General features: G+C 43.4%; 2 protein-coding genes across 3 annotated transcripts in view; one reads left to right on the top strand and one right to left on the bottom strand.

Annotated features, from left to right (window-relative positions):
• The window catches only part of pnut (septin 7-like protein pnut), a 215,218-nt gene extending 209,954 nt beyond the window's left edge, over positions 1-5,264 (bottom strand). The window contains exons 1-2 of one of the 2 annotated variants that reach the window (XM_065236909.1): positions 4,918-5,264; positions 4,588-4,848 (exon numbers count right to left, since the gene is read on the bottom strand). The gene's annotated coding sequence lies outside the window, so the exon portion shown is untranslated. Of the gene's footprint in view, positions 1-4,587 lie in introns of both variants that reach the window. The other variant, XM_065236908.1, reaches the window with a different exon arrangement.
• Positions 1-17,330, top strand: part of Xxylt (Xyloside xylosyltransferase) — a 302,336-nt gene that overhangs the window by 64,960 nt on the left and 220,046 nt on the right. The gene's annotated exons all lie outside the window — the stretch shown is intronic.

Below are 17,330 nucleotides of genomic sequence, written 5' to 3'. Positions count from 1 at the left end.
AGGAAAGGCAGCAGACGTTTATTCAAACACTCTTTCACGTAAATTTCTTGGTTGACAGTCCCGGAAGCTATGAAAATGCTGCTTTTCAAGCCACAGGTACAGATGGCTTGCCAAACCAGATATTTCTTTGCGAACTTTGACAGTTTCATGTGCTTGAAAACATCTGCTACCTTTCCCCTTCCTTTTGCCGTATAAAACTCCTGTCCCGGAAGCTGCTTGTAGTCGGCTTTGACGTAGGTTTCGTCGTCCATTACCACGCAGTCAAACTTCGTCAGCATCGTCGTGTACAGTGTATTTTGTTTATCATCGCGATTTGGAGTCACTACCTTCTTGTAAGTCGATAGTCCGGCTCGTTTTTTGGCTCGATGCACGGTTGTAGACGATACACCCAGCTTATTTGCAGCATCTCGGACAGAGAGGTTAGGGTTTCGCTTGAAACTACCGGCAACTCTCTTTGTCGTCTCAGCGGCTTCCGGTTTTCGATTTCCCCCCGATCCAGACTTCCTGACTGTCGACAAACGTTCCCCAAACACTTTAATTACATTTGTAACGGTTGATTTGGCAACTTTTAGCGATTTTGCCAACTTTGCGTGCGAGTAGCTCGGATTTTCGCGATGCGCGAGCAAATTTTTGATACGCTGCTCTTCTTGCTTGGACGGCATTTTGACAACTGAAGAGTGAATTCCAAAATCAAAATAGGAGCAACATTCTACACATACACACACCTCGAAAATGAGGGGTGTTCAGGTTTTTTAAATGCAAAATTGAAAGAAATACGTCAAGTTGATATTGACCAAATTTTGACCGTATCACCCTTTATCGAACCATTTCAAACTACGTCTTTGGTGCTGGCTACGAAATATTTCGCTGCGATCGAAACACGAATCATAGTAGGAAAACTACTGAGGGAGGCGTCCTTATCGCAGTTAGTTCCAAGCTGAAAGCAGAAGTTATCGAGGACGATTCCTGGGACACGGTTAAACAAGTGAGGGTGGCTATTCAACTTGGTGATCGTTAATTGCTTCTCTGTGCAGTGTACATCCCTCCAGATCAAACCCGTGACTTGGAGCTTATTGACGCACATTGTCGATCCGTCTTGGTCCCTTCAGACAAAGCAGGCCCTTCCGACGAAGCTATTGTTCTTGGCGATTTTAACCTACCGGACATTGCATGGACTCCAACTCATAGTGGTTTCTTTTGTCCTGATCACGATTGTTCATCTTTCACAAATCAATGACCTGTTGAATTAAAACAACCGCACCCTGGATCTCTGCTTTGTGAGTGCTCGTGATACAGCTCCTTTCCTCTCCACGGCACCCGAACCTTTAGTCAAGGAAGTGCATCATTGTCCATGATTTCAACAGCTCTCCAAACGCTGTGTCATATGACTTCCGTAGAGCTGACCATCGCAGTATTGTCCATGTGCTGTCTAACCTAGATTGGGAGCATATTCTAGATCCTGTAGACGTCAACATTGCTGCACAAACCTTTTCTCACGTCTTGGCATATGTCATTGACAGTCACGTTTCCAAAAAGACCATCCATATCGACTCTCGCGTCCCTTGGATGACGAAAGATCTTCGCTCGTTGAAAAGAACTAAGAAGGCTGCTCCCAGAAGATTTACTAAATTCCGCACACTGCCGCTGAAATGCTACTATGTCAGACTCAACCACGAGTATAAACGGTTGAGTCGTCTCTGTTTTCAACGCTATCAAAGGAGGATTTAACGGCGGCTAAAATCACACCCGAAATTCTTCTGTAACTTCGTAAATTAGCAACGCAGGGAAGTCGGCTTACCCTCTCCATGATTTTTAATGGTGAAACTGCTGGCAATCGACAAGAAATTTGCAACCTGTTTCGCTTTTTCTCATCATCGTACAGCAGAAGTCTTCACTGTGTTCGTTGTGTTTTTCATCATCAGCAGCGAGTGTAACGTTTTGCTTGTGAGCAGCGACCATTACTGGTGATTGTTGTTTGCCATGACTCTACCTCTCACTGCGTGACAAAACGTTCTGTCAGCAATAGTCGGTTGATGCGTAGACGAGTTTCACGTGAGTGTCATGATATTTTGCATCACTGGACTTCAGCTAAGGCTAGATCCGATGGTGTTCCGTCGATTATTCTTAAAAAGAACCTCACTTGTCTTTTAGATCCACTGCGCCGCATATTCCAGCTCTCTCTTTCCATCTTGCTGGAAGACTGCGGATATGTTTCCTGTTCATAAAAAGGGAAGCAAACGCGCCGTAAACAACTACTGGGGAATCACGTCGCTGAGTGCTGTATCAAAACTTTTTGAATTGGTTGTTATAGAGTCCCTAAATGCGCATTGCAAGCAATATCTAAGTATAGATCAACACGGATTCATAACTGGACGTTCCAAAACTACGAACCTGCTATGCCTAACGTCGTACATCACAGACAGTTTGATTGCTCGGACCCAAACGGACTTTATTTACACAGATGTTACGGCAGCCTTCGATACGCCGAACCACGAAATTGCGATAGCTAAGCTTGATGGGCTAGGGATCGGTGGAAATCTTTTGAGATGGTTTCGTTCATACCTCACGGAGCGCCAACTGGCAGTAACTTTGGGTACTTGTCGCTCAGCAAGCTTCTGCGCAAAGTCCGGTATACCTCAGGGTAGCCATCTGGGACTATTGGTATTTCTCCTTTACTTCGGCGACGTTCACCATGTTATCACAGGGCCACGATTATCGTTTGCAGGCGATCTGAAAGTTTTTCTGCGCATCCACTCACTCGCCGACTGCCGTTCTCTCCAAAATCAGATTGACATCTTTGCTGACTGTTGTAGTCTAAACCGACTGGTGATCAACCCAGCTAAGTGTACAATCATTGCTTTCTCACGCAAGAAACAACCGATTATTTTCAACTACAAACTACAAGGCACGACTATCGAACGGGTGCATTGCGTGAAAGACTTAGGCGTTTTTCTAGACTCAAAGCTGACATACTCACCCCATATATCGCATGTCGTCGACAAAGCGCCCAGAACTCTTGGCTTTGTCTTCAAGATTACTAAGAACTTCACAGATCTACGTTGGAATACTGCTCTGCAGTCTGGAGCCCGAACTACAATAATGGGGCCGAGCGAATTGAATCTGTGCAACGACGTTTTCTTCGCTTCGCGCTCCGTAAGCTACCTTGGAGATACGCACTTCGTCTTCCAAGCTACGAGAATCGCTGCCAAGTGATCAATGTCTTACGTATCCGAAGAGATGTTTTCATGCATGATCAGTAGTGACCATTAGGGTGATTCACATGATCCATATTGCCCGACATACTGTAATAGATTCTAAATCATGTTCGAAATTTGAACACATTTAGTTGCACCTCGAAACTACCGCACTACTAGCCTAGCCCTTATGAAGCTTATAATGCAACGATGGAAAAAAAAAAATTTCCATTTGTTTAACTCGGCCTAGCACTTATGTAGGATTAAAACAACCCAAATCAAAATTTTAAACGGGGTACCCCCCATGATTGTGCCTTTAGGTGAGAAAATCTTTCTCGAAAAGTTTCAGCTTACTCGGTTGTAACACGAGCTGGCGCTTTTAGTTCAAAGTTTATAAGGGTGTTTGGTCAAAAAATGTTTGAGAAATTACCCCCGGTGCTACACTCTTTCGATCATAGAATTGGTTCATTATACTCGGTTTAGCTCACAACTTCAGGGCTTGTAGCGTAAACAATAAGAAAGATCGTTGCTCAAGACTAAATCACGATTCAAGTTATTGTTATTGAGATATTCACATTTGAATGCATGAGAGAATTGTGCTCAAAATGTTTGTTCTTGCGCACAACAACTCTCTTGTACCTTGTATCTACTAAAACGAGTCGAATAATTCTGCACAATCGTAATATCACCATATGAGTCACTGCCTACAACGTGAAACACCACACGGCAGAACCACGTAAATTCGCACCAAGCTAAATAGACAACAACTCATTCCAATGGATCATTGAAGATGCTGAGGTTTTGACAGCACCGTACTGTGGCTACCACAGTATTTTACATTGGTTCGTCCGTATACAGTAGCGCCAAATGAAAGCTGTGGTGGGTTCAAAACTCAGCCATCTAAAATGATCCATTACTGTTTATTTACCATATCTAGCCCACTGCGACATGTCTGAGCGCTTCCCTCTGCTCTGCTCTCTCGCACACTTTGAATGTATTTCTACTTGTATTCACACTGTCCCACACGAGACACGCTACAGTTCTTCTTCTTGATCGCGTACAACACAACAAAAAAACACTCAGAAGATCAAACCGAAGAGGTCCAATAAATTACTGGTAGGAGTAACAAAGCCGGCACAAACAGAAACAACACTTCCAAAAAAAAAAACAAGTATACGGGGAACCAAAGTCTGAAACCGTCTGAGGCTAACAAAAAAAATCTGCATCTACGTGCAATATTGCTGGACCGACAAAAATAATAAATAACTTAACTACATCATGGGACGGAGATTGTTAATAACTTTGTGTCGCCATGAACAGCGATCGCGCGCGAATGAAAAACCCTGCCGTCTGCCGGTGACGGAAAAGGCCACCAAATCGGTTTTGTACTTACTTGGAGATTTGATCAGGTTATTTTTAGACGGCTCGATCTTCAGCGAGATCTTATTTTCCGCCTTGATACTCATGTTGCTCTTTTTCGGTGCTTTACTCCGGCCTTCCAATAATGATGGCTTATATTTTCCTATGCGGCATCAATTATAATTGCAAAACAAATGAGCTTCCCTCTCGTTTTGCTTCTTTGTTTTTACTCTGTGTATGAACTTCCACTTCCACTTTTCACTTTTATTGTCGGTCGTTGTTTTGCTACGCTGAACTGATAATGGTTCAGGTCATTAAATTCACTCCACAATAGGTTTCTCTTGTTTTACATTGGATTATTTACCTGCCTCACCACAATCACTCTTCGCTCATACCGAGGTTACCAACCAACCAACGCAGTAGGCTTTGATGACCGCTAGCAACGACCAGGCTGCTGATGATGATGAAGTTTGGTAACGGACCACGGCGCGTACACGATCAACGATCAACTGGAGACTAAATACGGAGGGCAGTGCGAGCAAAATGATCCTCGTCAAACCTCTCTCAAAACCCGATCCCTAAGAATCTGTTTTTACTCTCCTCGGTTACACACTTTTAAAAACGCTTGCTATATGTAATTACACGCATCTGCACAATCGACTGGACTGGAAGAACACTGACTCAAGCAGCTGTCTAGAGAGGATCACGATCTTAGCGTTATGACAAGTCACTTTGAACTAAACTGATCGCGCAGCGCGCGTGAGTACTTTCAATGTGGTACCTACTTTGGTTAGCAAAAACCGCAAGCAGCACGCACACTCGTTTGCCTATAGTTATACCTCTCCGTCAACACCAAGCACCAAGCACCACATTCAAACGACACCACCGGAGAGAGCCCATTTGCACATATAACTCACATTCAGACTGCTGCTGGTACAAATTCCCACCACATGTCTGTGGTCAGAGCAATTTTAACTTGAGTCTCGCGTTATTACTCATTTATCATGTCTACTACTACTAATACTAATACCAAGCTAAAGTGACAACAAAAGAATCTGCCTCATTCGAGTGCTTATTTTCAAAGTAGGTAATCCCCCTTTCGCTTGTTTTGATTTGACCATACGTGGAAAGTAGCATCGTGCCGCTTGGCGCGAGAGTGTCACGTTTCACGACACAACAGGCCCTTTTGGGATGGTGCTCGTGTTCTGCTGCACGGCTCGCTGCATCAACGTCGTCGTCGTCGTGGCCTTCTAGATTGTTGAGATCGGTTTTCATCAGAATATCGAACAACCGACGGCGCGGTATGATACTGGAAGCATGACGCATTGCGCGGCTAAGCCGCGTTAGCTGTTGAATAGAGTGACTAATCACCACCGGATCTCGAAATGTTTCAATCAACGAGATGGATGTGGGGTATCGATTTCGATATCAACCGACTTTTGGTTGATTGTAAAGCGTTCGATTCGGAGAAATCCGAGCATTTTTGGAGTGATTATAGGTACAGGTTGAAATTGGTGCGTTCGTCGATTAGGTGTAGGCTTCATTATTGCTGCATGCCTTATATCGATTTGAATAGACGCTCGGAATGTTATTAGTCCAAGGCAGATGAGATTCAATCAACATTTTAACAATACAACGAAACGAACGAATGTTTGGGGGCAATCTAGTTTACCAATACGAACCAGTGGTCAATATTAGAGTTGCCCTTATTCAGTTGTATGCTGTTGATCAAAATTAGAGATGAACTAGCCTAAGGCTAAAAATCTCTTAAATAAAGAATTAAAAAAAAATGTTGATCAAAATTGGGTTAAATTTTCCAAAAACAACCTAAATTGATGTTTTTAGATGAATTCGTCCTTAATTTATAAATAAATACTATTTGCGATGATGCCATAGAACTACTACGCTTGACTTGAATCGGTGACATTTACGGAAGGTACATGAAATTCTCATAAGGCATAATAGAAACGTATATGGCTTCAGATAGCCTAGTCAGTAAAGGCACGGTATTATTCCCAGTTCGGTCGAGGGAATCTCTCGGGTTTTAAATTTTCTCGACTTCAAGATACCTTCATCCTTATCCCAACACTTTCAGGACTACCGGCATAAAGCCTTTGCGGGATGCATTGAGTTTCTCATAGAATTTACAGGCCTTTTGAGAACGATACAGCTTCTCGATTTCTTCACACTATAACCTAACTCTTCCATGCGATGCTTCTTATCCATGAGTTTTTAGGTCTTCGCTTCTTTTTGTATCGCTTCACATTTGGACGAGTTACTTGCTGCGTCTAAAACCTTCTGACAGTCCTCGTCGAACCTTCCAATGGCACCTTCTGCTGTTTGTCAGCTTTGTCAGCCTCAAGGGGAGTTTCGGTCAGCTCTGCTACAAGGTCTTACGTGTAATCATGTGCGAATTCGGGTAACTTGAGTCGTTTGAGATTGTATCGTGGCGTACCAAATGTTGTTGACAACAGAAAGTCTTTAGCAAACTTTCATCATCACAAGGCAGTCAGTGTTCCGAATCGATTGGTCCTGACGTCGGTGATAATCCAAGAAGTATCTTCCATAAATCAGAACGTGGTCAATTTGTGAGTGTACCGATATGGGACGTCTTCCTGGAATTCATTAGGGCTACCGTAGAAGATGTTTGATTTGTTCGACGATATACAAAACCCAATGCTTTTAGCCCATTTTACTACCGCGTTAACAGCAATCTGTAGTTTCCGACCTAAGAGCTGGTTCTTTCGACCTACTACGACCAATAAGATGTCGTCCGCATATAGAAGAGCCTTTACTCCATTTGGTATCGCACGAAACATAGGTTGCATTGCAACGAGGATCAAAGTGACAGACAATACAGAACCTTGTGGGACTCCGTTCTCCAGTGGATATAGGCCTGAGTGATGTCCTCCTACAGCTACCTTAAAAGTTCGGTCCGCGAGGAAACTGTTTAGAATGTTGTACATGCACCCGCTACGTGCCTTGCTTCAGTGACCGTAAAATTCCGTGTCGTAGGCTTTGGATAAGTCCCAAGACGCGATTAAGCAATGCTCGTCCTTTGCAGCTAGGTAGCTTTCAAGTTCGGTGAAATGCGTGTCAGTACCGTGGCCGGATCGGAAAGCGTGTTGGCGTTTATCAAGCCTTCCTTCCGATTCTAATTCCGTAATTAAACGTCTGTTAACCATCCTTTCGAAGACTTTGGACTTCGGAATTGGTACTATACCCCTGTTCGCCATCTGATCGGGAAGACTCCGCTGTGCCAAATACGATTGAGCAACTCTAGGAGCGCGGTTTTCACTGAGAAAGGTAGCCGTTGGAGCATGGGATACCCAATGGAATCAGGAGTAGGACCCGTAGCTAAGCCCCGTCCTTTGTCGACAGCCCACAAGAGTTCAGCTAGGGAAAAATCAGCGTTACACCACAGACAAACAGACGTATCTCTTTGAAAAAGTTTTTCTTGAAAACATTGTATCTCAAAACATAGGACCTCAGTAACGACATCTCTCGGGCTTCTCGCGGAAAACAAGTTTGCTCGCTAACTCGCAAACAATATTGCATAAAAGTTCTCTAGAATGTATAGAAACGTCAAAGTGATCCGATGCCAGCGCTGCGGCGAGTAGTTCGCGGAAGTGATAATATTCAAATCAGTCGTTAAATGCGTGAACACAGTGAAGAGTTACGTCAGCTTGTCTGTGGTTTTACCCTTTGTGAACCTTTTTCAATGGGTTAGAATAATTCCGTTCTGCTTTTTCCTTCGCTTTTGGAAAGTAGTTGGATAACTGAAGGTTGCCGACCTTTCGGTGTAGTGTAGGGCCAATATTTCAGCCACATCAGCGGGGCATCCATTGGCCCAGATGAACCTCTGATAACTTTGGTGGTGTGGTGGCCCTTGCCACGCAGTGCATTAACGGACTGCCATAGGTCCGTCGTTGAACTAGTAGGAGAGATCTTGGCAACGAAATGTTCCCATGATTGCGTTTTGGCCAGTCGGATCGTCGTTCTTGACACTGCTCGTGCTTCCTGGAAAGCTTGTAGGTCCTCTAGTTTATTCGGATCATCGTCAGAAAGGCGTCGTGGTGTCGCAGCATTTTCCTTCGTCGTTGTATAGCCGTCTTCACTTCAGGGCACCACCAAGGTACCGCTTTGGGACCAGTTTTTCCACTCGAGCTTGGCATGCTTGCTCTTGCTGCCGTAAGTATACTATCTACAAAGGTGTTCAATTCAACGGAGATGACAACTGACGTTAATCGTTCATACTTCGCCCAGTCGGCGCTGTCGTACAGCCATTTTCGAGCAGAGTGAGAGATCAATTGATGACATAGAACTAGAAGCTGGGTTTATGCGAGTGGGATAGAGCGAGATAACGAGCTTCCTCTTCAGAGTATTTTCAGCTATGAAACGTCCCAGATAATCCACATTGCAGGAGCCCCATGCAGGGTGATGGGCCTTGAAGTCTTCAAGTACTGCAGCCGGTTCCGGTAGTTGTTCGAAGAGACTATCATGTTGGTCATTAATTCGACGAGAATTAGGTGGCAGATAGATCGAGACTACTGCAATAGGTTGCGGTAATTGAATCCGCACAGCGATCGCCTGCAAGGTCGTCTGAATCTCTTGTCTCTCGAATGGGATCCCTTCACGGATCGTAAGGCTTACGCCGTGTACCCACGGATAGTTGGAACCGCTTTCCAGTAGTGGGGTGTAATCCTTGCCGATGAAATCGTTAGGCAATATTTGGGCGTTTACCTTCGTTTCTTGAAGTGCTATCACTGCAGGTTGATGATGCGAAGCGAGTTGCTTCAATTCACAAGCGTTGGCTCGAAGTTCACGTATATTCCACTGCAATGCAAGGCATCTGTCGGTGGGGCCAATTTCGACCTCCAAGGTCGACGAAGATGCTGATGTAGACGTTGTGTTATCCATTGCTAAACATGGTTTGGGTGGAGGGGGTAGACTGATGTGGATGACTTGTTTTCCAGCGAGGGCAGCGCATATCGTTGAACATCGTTCGCTGTAAAGTTTGGTTTGTTTTTAGGGTGGCAGTATCTTTTTTTCTGCTAAGTCTGGACATATACTGTTCATTTTGCTTACCGTGTAAAACAAGACAGCAGGCTGGAGTTTTTGGAGACTGGACATTATTTGGTGGTTCTTGATGGAGAGCGAGACTCGGATCGGGATCGTAATCCAGAACGAGTCTCAGTACGCGTTTCTGTTCGAGCCGGTCTGTTGTCGGCATTCTTCTTGTCGGTATGAATGGGCAAGGCCGATGTTGTTGGTTGTGCGTTGTGTTGTTTTCGTTTGCTGCTTGTTATTTCGCTTCCCGCAAGTGAGGCGTTAGACCTGGATCTGTGTTTGGTTTTCTCTGGTCCGTTGAATCTGCTGGAGCTATTACGTCTCGTTCTTTTGACTTCGATGAAGTCCTGGTATGCGCTGGAGTTCTTTACGACATCGGCAACGATCAAACGTTCGTTTACAGATGATTTTAGAGATTTGGCATATTCCGAGCAGGTTTGCGTGTTGTGCACTTTACGATTGCAGTGTTTGACAGGTGACGAGAGTCATCACAGCATCGACAGTTATGTATGATTTAATCAGATTGTTAGGTCGGTGGGATTGTTCTCCTACGCAGGTGTGGAAGCTGCCTTCCTGCACATTTGGTTACCGTCAATGGATGGCAATCGATGTCCGTCGGTGATTGGCACTAGATTGCGGAACAGAGACCGACGTTAAATAAAGGAAAAGAAGAAAAAAAGAAAATGAATCGGATTGATGAGTTTCATCCGGCATAAACGGGCGCTTGTTGGAACGCCGGGGAAAAAGTCGTTCCAGACTTCTTCGCGGACCGAACAGATTTGTCCGAACTCTTTCGTCCTCTGCACCAGTTGTTGATTAGTGATTCTTGGTCGGAGGTCATGGATCCTAACCTCAATAGTACCGTCCTCCATATGGATAGTGGAAGAATATAGAGCTTTCCGTCGTGTTCTAGCTGGTTCTTTGCGTAGACGCGCCCGTTGGTGATTTGCAGATGTTTGATCTGGGTCAGTGCAGAGTTCAGTTTTTGGAAGATGGAGGTAGAGATTTCGGCGTATTAGAGCTTACTCGGTACACCTTTAACGCTGATAACGAAGGTTCGGTCGACCGTAGAGGCCATTTCGCGGCGCGTTGTGGTTCCGTTGATGGAATCGATATTGTATATGATAGGGAAACGGACGGAGTCCGTGGAATCTTTGGGGAAAAAAAACCGAATATATCTGGTGTTTTGGAAACGCGTGCATCCAAAACAAAAACTGTCAAAAGACTGGTAGAATACTATACAAAACAACTTTGTCGAAAACTCCAAATCGATTTGATCTTTTTACAAAAAGTTAGACCAAGTGTTCCACGCGTACCTACAAGCTCATATTTGCGGGGATTAATAGGTCTAAATTAATATAATAATAACTTTTTTCGTAGAAGTCTAATCGATTGGCAGACTTCGACAAAGTTGGTCTGCATAGTATTTCCAATCTATTTCCGAGATTTGGTGAAATTTGAGCAATAGGAGAAATGTAGGTAATGTCGGCCGACATGTCCCTAATTTGAGCCCATCGCTAAAAGTCTGCTATTTATCAATTTTATCTAGATGAACGCGTCTTTAGGACGGTACTAATGGATATTTTTGGTCGCTATTGAAAATTTAGTCGATTGCTGAATTTATGTATGGGCCCAAATTAGGGACATGTAGGCCGACATTACCTACATTTCCCTTATTTGAATTTGTGGAAAGCAAATGAATAGGTTCGTTTCGTCTCGCATACAAGGTTTATAATTCTCCCGAAAATCCAGATCATAACTAGAAATAATCAGAGGGATAGATGCAATGAGGTACAGAGAGAGGTGGAGCAGATCGTGAAATAGGGTTGTATTAGTAAACCAAAAAATCAACGTAAACGCAAGTAGTGACGTCACTACTTGCGTGTACTTGCCTGTATCGTACAGTGGTTGTGTGAGTGATTGCTTCACCTCGGTAATCCAGCTCATTGGGATAGATGGGCGGAGAGAATGTTTTGAGCCAAATGAACTGCCAAAATCTGAGCCAATCGAACATTCCAATTAGAATTTTTCCAAGGATTTCTTATTCTTACTAGAATAAATTTGAGAGTATTGCAATCGAACAGAAATTCAATCACCTTTATGTTTTGTGTGCTTCTCAAATTCAACTAGTTTTTGGAACCAAAAACAATATTCTAACTCTATTGATTAATTGATCTTCGTTGGTTAATGAATGGCAACAAGAAATGTGCAAAATATTGCGATGCAATCAATTATTATTTTGCACGTAAATCGAATCAAAAATAAAAGTCATTTGAAATTCTAGCTTCTAGCAAGGGTTGCAAGATAATTTAGGAACAAATCCCTGCTGCCGAGTTGCATTTTGTTTTCTCCGCCTATCTCTCCCTCTGAGGCTCTGAACCATTTGGTAGATTATTTTAACTTTTGGTTAAAATTTGACAGATGGAAAGTTATCGATTAACCCTGCTATCCGAGCATGGTTATTTCTGACAGACAAGAAGTTAAATTTTGACAACCGTGGCTCGAAAACCGGTCGATCGACAGCACAGGGATTTTCGAATATAGAAAATAACTTTCGAAATGTCACTTTTAACCACGAGTTAAATTTAACTCGGCAAATGGTTCACAGCCTGAGTATTTCTAATCATAACCAAATTCGTTCAAAACTGACACCCTTGTTGGGGAAAAAAGGGGTTGTGATCCACCATATACACTTGACACATCATACTACACATGCAACTAATTTGAAGTTCTAAACAAACTTTAAAGGTCTCCCGAAAATTCAGATTGCCACCAAATTCGTTCATTTGACATAGTTGTTGGGGACCTCAATGTTGATCGAAATGGCTGTGGGAAACAGGGGGAAACAAACAAATGACAGATAAAATAACACTGCTAGTTAAATAACAAATAAATATTATACTGGTCCAAGCATGTTGCTCCTTAGTACTGTCAGTGGCGCAGAAAAGATTGCTGTCTGTATTTTTCTTCTTACCGTTGACATCCTGGGAATCAATTTCCACTAATTTAACGAAATTCACGTATCCTAATTCTAGGAAAGCTAGTTCGATTTCCTGGGAAACAGATTCTAGGCTAGACTCCTACAGAAAGTTTTCGTGGGAGGACCTTGAATGAAATTTTTTAATCGATATTTTTCATATAATGTCACTCAAGTTGAGTCACATTCCGTGCATGAGCATGAGCATGAGCATTGACGACCATACATTTCAGTAGTTGCTACCAGGGCTCTACATTTTCGAAGCTCTAAAATGAACTCGAGATTTGTTTCTCTCATACAAACGTGTTCAACGCTTCATTTCTATAACGCCTTGCTAGACTAAAGGGTGTCCACGATGAAATTGCCACACTATGAAATTGCTCTAACTTTTTAACCGTTGGGTAGAATTTAATAAAAATTTGGGTGGATTTAGTTCATAGTGCATTATTCGCAAGTTTTAAAGTTCTGTGATCAAAACTCGCGGAAATGGAGTCGAAAGAACAGCTCGTGCGTGATAAAATCTTGCGCATTCATCACGAGAACAAGGATCTCTCGCATCGTTCCATCGCTAAAACGTTGGGAATTGCGAATTCACGGTGTCGCGAGTGATTAAGCGGTTCGAGGAACGGTTGACCACCGATCGGAAGCCCAGAAGTGAAGGAAAAAGTATTCCGTACAACACCAAAAATCACAACCGCGTAGTTGGGGCCTTCAACCGAAATCCGAACGCCTCCGTTAGGGATGTGGCTAAGAAGCTGCACCTAAGCCGAAGTTTTGTCCAGAAGGCCAAAACTAAGGCTGAGCTTCGAACGTTCAAGGTACTAAAGGCCCCTAATCGCGACGAGAAGCAGAACAAGTCCGCCAAAACCCGTGCCAGGAAGTTGTACCTCAACATGCTGACGAAAGTTGAATGCTGCATCATGGACGACGAAACATATGTGAAGGCCGACTTCAAACAGATCCCCGGCAACCTGTTTTTCACGGCCAAGGATAAGTTCAGCGTTCCGGAGCATGTCCGCACTCAGAAGATGTCCAAATTTGCGAAGAAATTCCTGGTTTGGCAAGCCATCTGCACGTGCGGGAAGCGGAGTGCACCTTTCGTGACCCAGGACACGATGAACGAACAGGTGTACATAAAAGAGTGCCTCCAGAAGCGGCTGCTTCCTCTCCTGAAGGCCCACAACGTCCCAACAATCTTCTGGCCAGATTTGGCCTCATGCCACTACTCCAAGGACGTGCTGAAGTGGTATGCGGACAATAAGGTCAATTTCGTGCCGAAAATGTTCAACCCTCCCAACACTCCGGAGCTCCGCCCCATCGAGAAGTACTGGGCGATTATGAAGCAGCACCTTCTTAAACGACCTAAGGTAGTGAAGACAGTCGAGGAACTGAAGAAAGTATGGGTTTACATGCAAAAAACGGTTGATTCACAGGTTGTGCAGAATCTTATGGCCGGGGTTAAGGCCAACGTGCGGGCATTTGCGTATGGACTGTAAATAAAATACCAGTAAAATGGTAAAATGAAGTTTAATAGTTATTTCTCAATCCCTGAAAATTTGATGGCAATCGGATGAAAACTCGAATTTTGCGAATCAATTTTGTGTGTGGCAATTTCATCGTGGACACCCTTTATCAGCAAGAAATGATAATGAAAAAGAAGCACGCGTAGAAGGAAACGCTGGCTGTGGATCTTCTCGTCGTTGCTTTGCTCATCGCTTTCAATGTAAGTAACGTCGATTTTCTAGTTAAACAAAACCTCATTATGGCTTTCAATCCCCTTTCACGAACACTCTATCACCGCTCTTTCAATTTGTTTAAAATGCGTTATGTCCCGTTTTCGTTATTTTTTTTTAGATAAATATGTGGATGGAAGATAAATTAAACATATTACGTGTAATCTTCAAGTGTTTTCACGTGAGAAATGCTTTAAATATGTAATTTCATTTTCCGTCATATAGACCTTTTTGACGTTTAATCGTCTTTCTCTATCTAGCACACATGGATGATTTTTTTTTCCTTTGGTTTGTTTTTTCCGTCGATCTTGTTTTCCGTGCTGAGCACCAAATGCTACCGACGTGCCAGGAAGGCAGCCCCAACACCTGGACCCTACCTATCGACCCATCAACTCATGAACCGGGGACCAACGGCTTTACTTCTCATCCGAAGGAAGGCGTGATCAGAGATGTTATGCCTCAGAACATCCCGGCGGCGCCGACTGGGATTGAACCCAGGCCTGCTGGGGTGAGAGGTAATCACGCTTACCACTACACCACCGGCGCCGTTACATGGATGAATGAACGGTTTGTTTTCTCACTAATCTGTTTCCCTCTTGATCGCACTCATTCGATTTAAATGGTGCAGTAGTGTGCGCCGATTAAACGTCAAAAAGCTCTATACGTCATGAAACCTCTGTTGATGTGTTTCATGAAAGAGAAAACTATCAAAGTCGAGCGCTCTTTCGCTCATCCGTTTCACCGAAGCTTGAAAGGAAGACCAATGGAGCGACGGGAGAAAGAGAGACAAGCGATTGAACATTTGTTTGTGCACGCCGACTGAGGTTCTAGAATGCTGCGAAGCTGTTCGACTTTAACACTCTTCGTTGCATCAATTTGGTCGATTGAAGCTGATATTGTGATTGCTACTCTGTGATTGACCAGATTTAGCGAAATTTGCACAAAGAACCATAAGAATAGGGAATGGGGCTTGGGACTAGCAATCCATTCTCAGTGTTCAAAATCCGGAGAATTCTTATTTTTGAGGTCAATAACGGCGCTGGCCACGTCCTTACGGTCATCGGGGAGACAAAGGATTGTTATTTCAACAACCGTTGTTACTAGAAATCGAGTATACCTCTGCATCTTCACGGCTGTCACGGGAAGGACGTTTTTGTTAGTGGGAAGGGTAAGTTAGATCTGGATTCACATTGGGAAGCGATGCAATCTTTTAAAGCCTGTTATGCAAATGACGCGACCCTAACAACTCAGTAATGTAAAGGAGCTTGGGTTCTAACTCACGATCTTCTGCTCAGTAAGCAAAAACGGTCGCTCTAAGGCCACCGTGCCCCTAACAACACAACAAACTACGACCTACGATCGTTCATTATCGGTTGCAAGAAGCTATTACAATGAAATTAAATCCTTCAAAGTATCAAAGTATGCCTTCCGAACCGGATCAGGCGTACGTCACTTTGGCCTAAATATACTTATTACTTTTCTGAATCGTTCTTCCAATTTATGTTATTAACACTTTTCTACAATATAGTGGCCTGGATGATAGATTAACTCATTAATTTTAATGAGGCTCTTCGATTCATTAAGCAAAAAACGGTTGCTCTATAGCCACCGTGCCCCTTACATTACCACAATCTATTCGAATGAAGCGACGTCTCTGTCTGAAAGCAGCCAACAATGTCTTCCAAACTAGATCACGCATACACCCTTTCCGAAATTCATGGTTTGAACAATTCAACTATTGGTTATTAACTGCGCTTTATGCACTCGGAACCCAACGATGGCAGTTTATTATGTTGTGGGAAAGCTCCGGATTAAACCCATGATATTCTGCTCATTAAGCAAAACCGATCCCTCTAGGGTTATCGAGCATCTCAAAACCACAGCACTCCACGACAAGATATGATTAAGTTTTCACTTGGTATGTAATGAACATATTAAAAAGTGCAGATGATGACCTACCTGTTGTATAAAAAAAACCCGAATTTATCCACCTATGGTGTGATCAGACCCTTCTTACTTATTCAACTTTATTTATTTTATTGTCATTATCAGTGACCAAGCCCCCCACCCCCGTGTCATCCAGTGACGCTACGCCACTGCCTGGGGGTACCCGGAATATATCCGGGTGTAGTCTGTTTGGTGAGGCTACCAATCACCTTATCATCGTATTTTAATGTGATTTAATGGGTTTTAATTCAATTCATATTCAAGCAACTTCCCCGGGGTACCCGGAACATGTCCAAGTGTGTCCAATGTGGTCTGGAACACTTAACACGACTTGCATTGATCTTATTTTTGAATTCTGTAGTAATTTGATGTGTCGCATGATGGTTTTGATACGTTTTCCGTTAAATCCAGCGTGAAGGCCCATATTCACCGGATCTTATTCCGGCCATATCTCCGGAACCGGTTTTCCGATTCCAAAACCGTTCAATAGCGTTCAATGGGACCCCAAGACATATCATTTGGCGCCGAGTTTGTCCAAATCGGTTGAGCGGTAGCTGAGAAACGTGAGCACATTCATTTCGTTACATACACACACACATACACACATACACACACACACACACACACACACACACACACACAGACATGTTCCGATCTCGTCGAGCTGAGTCGAATGGTATATGACACTCGGCCCTCCGGGCCTCGGATCGATAGTCGGTTTTTCAAGTGATATCTATACCCTTCTTTGTAAGAAGGGTAAAACACAATTTTATATTGGTCGGAAGTCAAGGCTCTCAAGGTGTGGGGGTAGTTTGAACCCATAATACTTTGCTGCACTAGACACAAAAAAATCAAGTTTTGGCAACTGAAAAACGAGATGTTTGTTTTTAAAGACGGATGCATACATGTAAACATTTCAACAATTTGTTCAAATTCATAAATACAGAATAGCAATACTGCCATTATACACATAAGAGTCCCACGGTGCATAAGGAACATGGGACAGTTACACGTATTGGCAGAATATCTGTATGTCAGATCTGATTCCGA

This window comes from Ochlerotatus camptorhynchus, unplaced genomic scaffold (assembly GCF_037179485.1).
Source record: "Ochlerotatus camptorhynchus isolate MF236.1 unplaced genomic scaffold, CSIRO-AGI_Acam_v1.1 ptg000577l, whole genome shotgun sequence".
NCBI lineage: Eukaryota > Metazoa > Arthropoda > Insecta > Diptera > Culicidae > Ochlerotatus > Ochlerotatus camptorhynchus.
This window is presented reverse-complemented; position numbering and strand designations above follow the sequence as displayed.